Source organism: Aotus nancymaae, unplaced genomic scaffold (genome assembly GCF_030222135.1).
Source record: "Aotus nancymaae isolate 86718 unplaced genomic scaffold, 86718_ANA_hifiasm-v0.15.2.pri h1tg000006l, whole genome shotgun sequence".
Lineage (NCBI taxonomy): Eukaryota > Metazoa > Chordata > Mammalia > Primates > Aotidae > Aotus > Aotus nancymaae.
This window is the reverse complement of record NW_026988417.1, coordinates 88,621,463-88,627,220: the sequence shown is the minus strand read 5'-3', so window position 1 is coordinate 88,627,220 and position 5,758 is coordinate 88,621,463. Positions and strand designations below refer to the sequence as shown.

General features: G+C 35.2%; 1 non-coding gene across 1 annotated transcript; it reads left to right on the top strand.

Annotated features, from left to right (window-relative positions):
* The first annotated feature begins 2,795 nt into the window (after positions 1–2,795).
* Positions 2,796–2,902, top strand: LOC135272035 (U6 spliceosomal RNA). Its single transcript, XR_010340139.1, has one exon. It is a non-coding gene; the product is annotated as a U6 spliceosomal RNA (small nuclear RNA).
* The last annotated feature ends 2,856 nt before the right edge of the window (positions 2,903–5,758 follow it).

The window sequence follows — 5,758 nt, the reverse complement described above, 5'->3', positions numbered from 1 at the left end:
ACCAGGATGGTCTCGATCTCTCGACCTCGTGATCCACCCGCCTCGGCCTCCCAAAGTGCTGGGATTACAGGCTTGAGCCACCGCGCCCGGCCCAGAAGCACAATTCTTAATAACTCTTCTATTTAAGGAGAGCCAGAAACTTTTCACCATTGTATACGAAATACAAAAAAACAAATCTGGGAGGGAGGGTGGGGAATGAGATAACCTTAATATCTGAAAAATGTCACTAGGTCAGTTGCCTTTTGCAGTTCCAATGATTTAATGAAATTTTATCTGGTTCCAAGGACACCTTTACTATATCAAACTATTTAACTCTGTTTTAGACAATCTGTAGTTTAGTAATCACATACATCATCTTCATGTCATGGTAAAAGGTAATGGGGGCAAAACATGTATATTCATCAGCAATAATTATTAGAGCAAAGATTAATTGCTACCAATAATTAGTCAAGTTGATAATTAATGACCACAGCATACCTACTGCAGCATTAAAAAGGCAATTATGTTACTCACTGCTATATCTCATCTGTACCATCTAGCAAATTATAACTGTAAATGATAATACATATTGAGGACTTTATTGCTGCATAACTAATTGAAGATGTATTTTTAAGCCATGATTCACCGACTGATGTTATGCAAAGGATATAATGTAAATAAAGGATATAAATGTAAATTTATTGCCATAAATTTACTGTAATAAAATTGAAATGTCCTTTCTTATATTAGAGAATGTATATAAATGTATTTGTTAAAGTGTAATAGATATAACTCTTCCATCTGGAATTCAGAATTACTAAGACTAGCAAGGGAATAATTTCATGGAATTTAATTATTTTTCATAAACCAATACAGAAGCAAGTCACATTTGAAAGATGAGAACATTGAGAAAAGCAATAACAAAAAATAGTAAATAATAGAAATCGACTAAGATGTGAAATCTGAGCATATAAATAAAAACTATGTCATAATACTTATATCTCTTAAACCTTTACAAATGCGTATTTTACCTGGAAGAGGGGGGGAGATACTAAGAAACTTTAAAATCGAAGAAGCATGATAAATATAAATTTTACTTGAAAATGCAGATATAAATAGGATAGATAATGAACAAGTAGAAGAGAAGCTAAAGATGAGAAAGTAAAGATCACATTGTACCTCTTTATTCTGAAAAAACAAAGTGAAGAACAGACTTCTGGTGAGGGAATAAGGACCTCTGTACACTTATTTTCTCACTAAAACTATGAAAATGTGAGATAAACAACTAAAATCCATCATTTCAGCACTCTGAAAATTACACAAAGCCGCAGAGCAAACTGAACATCTATACAAGAGAAGCTACTGAACGTCTGTAAGGCAGCATGATCTGTAACATTTTTTACTTGGGGCTAGTCCAATTTCCCCTATGTCAACAGATCAATAATGTGGTAGCCAAAAGTCAGAGCTCCAAAGAGGTCTGATCTCTTTGGAGCTCTGTTATAAAAGCACCATTCCGAGAGAACAGTGAATGTTTTGTCTGAAATCACAGCTCTGTGTAAAAACTCTATTCCCAGGGTGTTATGGCCAATTAATTTGATTCAGAGCTTAGCTCAGTATGGAAAAGAGGAGTCCCAACCCCATGGCATTACCAAAACAATAGCAATTAGCTGGCAACATCACAGCTACTGAAGGCTGTGGTTGAGTTGGAGCAAACAAGTTGAGGAGGGATTTAAAAAAAATCCCAGAGAATCAGTTGACCACAGAAAACTCTGAAATGCTGCAACAGATTCATGAGGAAATATCTGAAAGGCTATGTTTAAGTCCAGGGAAGACATGGGAAAGGAGGTATTAGTCATTTACATCTGACTCACCTTGCAGATGTGAATGAACAAAACCCTGCAGAAGCAAGAAGTGAAAGCTAAAGAAATACTGAAAACTGCCTGAAGTTTGGATGTGACTTATTACCCTTTGAAAGGTCGTAGATACACAAGAAAGGCATTTAAGAAAATCTTCTTATGGATCATTGGCTGACCACTAAATTATACTGATCTAGATGTGACTCCTAGAAAGGCAAACTTAAAAATTATATATGTATACACACACACACACACACACACACACGTGTATAATTATATATTTACATATATAATTATAAATACATAATATATAAAGTATATCTATAATTATATATAGACAGGTTGAGTATCTTGTATCTGAAATGCTTGGGACAAAAAGTGTTTTGGATTTTGAATTTGGAAGGATTTAGAAATCCTTCCACTATCTATACCAGTTCAGCATTTCCAATCCAGAAATCTGAAATACTCCAATTAGCATTTTCTTTTCACAACATGTCAATGCACTAAAAAATTTTCAGATTTTAGAGCATTTAAGATTTCAGATTTTTTTTATTAGGACTACTTAACCTGTATAGTACAGTGCTTAGTAGCTGCACACTGAAAGGAATACAAAATCTGCAGAATTAGTTCAGGAAGGTCACTAAACAAGTAGAAGCAAGAAAAACAATAAAAATTTTAAACATCTAAGCAATAACAACAAATCTTGAGGGTTGAGGACTCTGATACCAGAATGGCTACAATATATAATATTTGCAATTTTTAAAAATGAAACATGCAAAGAAATACGAAGGCATGACACATGTACAGCCAACAGAAAATGTCACTGAGGAGTACCAGATTTTGAACTTAAGACAATGTCTTAAATAACTTATTATAGATAAGTTCAAAGAATTAACAAGACCATGTGTAAAGCAGTCAAGAAATGTAAAGGCAATAATGTGTTACAGAATAAAAAAATCAATGATCACTTTGGCAGCACATACACTAACATTGGAATGATACAGAGTAGAGTAGCAAGGCCCCTGCAAAAGAATGCAACACAAATTCGAGAAGCAGTCCGTATTTTTCAAATAAATTATTAAAAAAAATAGAAAGTGTTTGTGTATGTGTATATATATATATAAAATATTTTATGTGTGTGTGTGTATATATATATACTTCCTATTTTTTGTTTAGTTCATGTATATATATACATGAACTAAAATAAAAAAGTTTACATCTCACCAAAAAGAGAATATCAATAAATTATATCAATAAATTTTGCTTCAAAAATGAAGATATAAATTCTGGACTTAGACCAATAAATTAAAAATATGAGTGTCTCAACAGATTTGTGCTGGCAGAAGAATGAATCAAAAAACTTGAAGACAGGTCAATAGAGATAATCCAATAGGAGAAGCAGTATGGGAAAAGAAAACAAAATGAGCAGAACCTCAGACAATTATGGGACACCAATGATGTACCAAAATAAACATAATAGAAGTCTCAGACGAGATGAGAGAGAGACATTGGCAAAAAGACTGGAAAATTTCAAAATTTATAACACATAATCTATACATCCAAAACCAATAAACTCCACATAGAGCAGATTCAAAGGCCCATGGCTAGATTGGTCAGAGTCAAATGATGAAAGTCAAATATCACTTTTTTCCTTGAAAACATCAAGAGAAAATTTAATTATCTGGATCTTCAATAAGAATAATAGCGGACATCTCATGTGAAACTATGGATGTCAGAAGACAGTGGGTAGCATTTCCCAAATGTTGAAATAAAAATACTGTTAACTGAGAATTCAGCTAAACTCTCCTTCATAAATGAATATAAAATTAAGACATTCCCAGGATTTTTTTTTATTGCATTTTAGGTTTTGGGGTACATGTGAAGGACATGCAAGATCGTTGCATAGGTACACACGTGGCAGTGTGATTTGCTGCCTTCCTCCCCTTCACCTATATCTGGCATTTCTCCCCATGATATCTCTCCCCAAATCCCTACCTCCTGCTGTCCCTCCCCTATTTCCCCCTGACAGACCCCAGTGTGTAGTGCTTCCCTCCCTGTGTCCATGTGTTCTCATTGTTCAACACCCACCTATGAGTGAGAACATGTGGTATTTGATTTTCTGTTCTTGTGTCAGTTTGCTAAGAATGATGGTTTCCAGGTTCATCCATGTCCCTGTAAAGGACACGAACTCATCATTTTTGATGGCTGCATAATGTTCCATGGTGTATATGTGCCACATATTCCCTGTCCAGTCTATCATCGATGGGCATTTGGGTTGGTTCCAGGTCTTTGCTATTGCAAACTATGCTGCAATGAACATTCGTGTGCATGTGTCCTTATAGTAGAATGATTTATAATCCTTTGGATATATGCCCAGTAATGGGATTGCTGGGTCAAATGGAATTTCTATTTCTAGGTCCTTGAGGAATCGCCACACTGTCTTCCACAATAATTGAACTAATTTACACTCCCACCAACAGTGTAAAAGTGTTCCTATTTCTCCACATCCTCTCCAACATCTGTTGTCTAGAGATTTTTTAATGATCGCCATTCTAACTGGCATGAGATGGTATCTCAGTATAGTTTTGATTTGCATTTCTCTAATGACCAGTGATGATGAGCATTATGTCTTCTTTTGTAAAGTGTCTGTTCATATCCTTCACCCACTTTTGAATGGGCTTGTTTTTTTCTTGTAAATCTGTTTCAGTTCTTTGTAAATTCTGGATATCAGCCCTTTGTCAGATGGGTAGACTACAGAAATTTTTTCCCATTCTGTTGGTTGCCGATTCACTCTAATGACTGTTTCTTTTGCCGTACAGAAGCTGTGGAGTTTGATTAGGTCCCATTTGTCTATTTTGGCTTTTGTTGTCAATGCTTTTGGTGTTTTGGTCATGAAGTCCTTGCCTATGCCTATGTCCTGAATGGTTTTGCCTAGATTTTCTTCTAGGGTTTTTATGGTGTTAGGTCTTATGTTTAAGTCTTTAATCCATCTGGAGTCAATTTTAGTGTAAGGTGTCAGGAAGAGGTCCAGTTTCTGCTTTCTGCACATGGCTAGCCAGTTTTCCCAACACTATTTATTAAACAAGGAATCCTTTCCCCATTGATTGTTTTTGTCAGGTTTGTCAAATGTCGGATGGTTGTAGATATGTTGTATTGCCTCCAAGGCCTCTGTTCTGTTCCATTGGTCTATATCTCTGTTTTGGTACCAGTACCATGCTGTTTTGATTACTGTAGCCTTGTAGTATAGTTTGATGTCCGGTAGTGTGATGCCTCCCGCTTTGGTTTCTTTGCTTAAAATTGACTTGGTTATGCAGGCTCTCTTTTGGTTCCATATGAAGTTTAAGGTGTTTTTTTCTAGTTCTGTGAAGAAGGTCATTGGTAGCTTGATGGGGATAGCATTGAATTTGTAAATTACTTTGGGCATTATGACCATTTTCAAGATACTGATTCTTCCTAACCATGAACATGGAATGTTTCTCCATCTGTTTGTGTCCTCTCTTATTTCGTTGAGCAGTGATTTGTAGTTCTCCTTGAAGAGGTCCTTTATGTTCCTTGTTAGTTGTATTCCTATGTATTTTATTCTCTTTGTCGCAATTGTGAATGGCAGTTTGTTCTTGATTTGGCTCTCTTTAAGTCTGTTATTGGTGTATAGGAATGCTTGTGATTTTTGCACATTGATTTTGTATCCTGAGACTTCGCTGAAGTTGCTTATCAGTTTCAGGAGATTTTGGACTGAGATGATGGGGTCTTCTAGATATACAATCATGTAGATCTATACCAAAAAGGTTTTAAAAAGGAGTCATTCAGGCTGAAAGGACACTTGAAACCTCATGAATTAATAAAGAGCACTAGTTAATATACTATATAGGTAAATATGAAACACAGTATAAACATATTTGTTCATAACTGTAATAGTTTGTTCT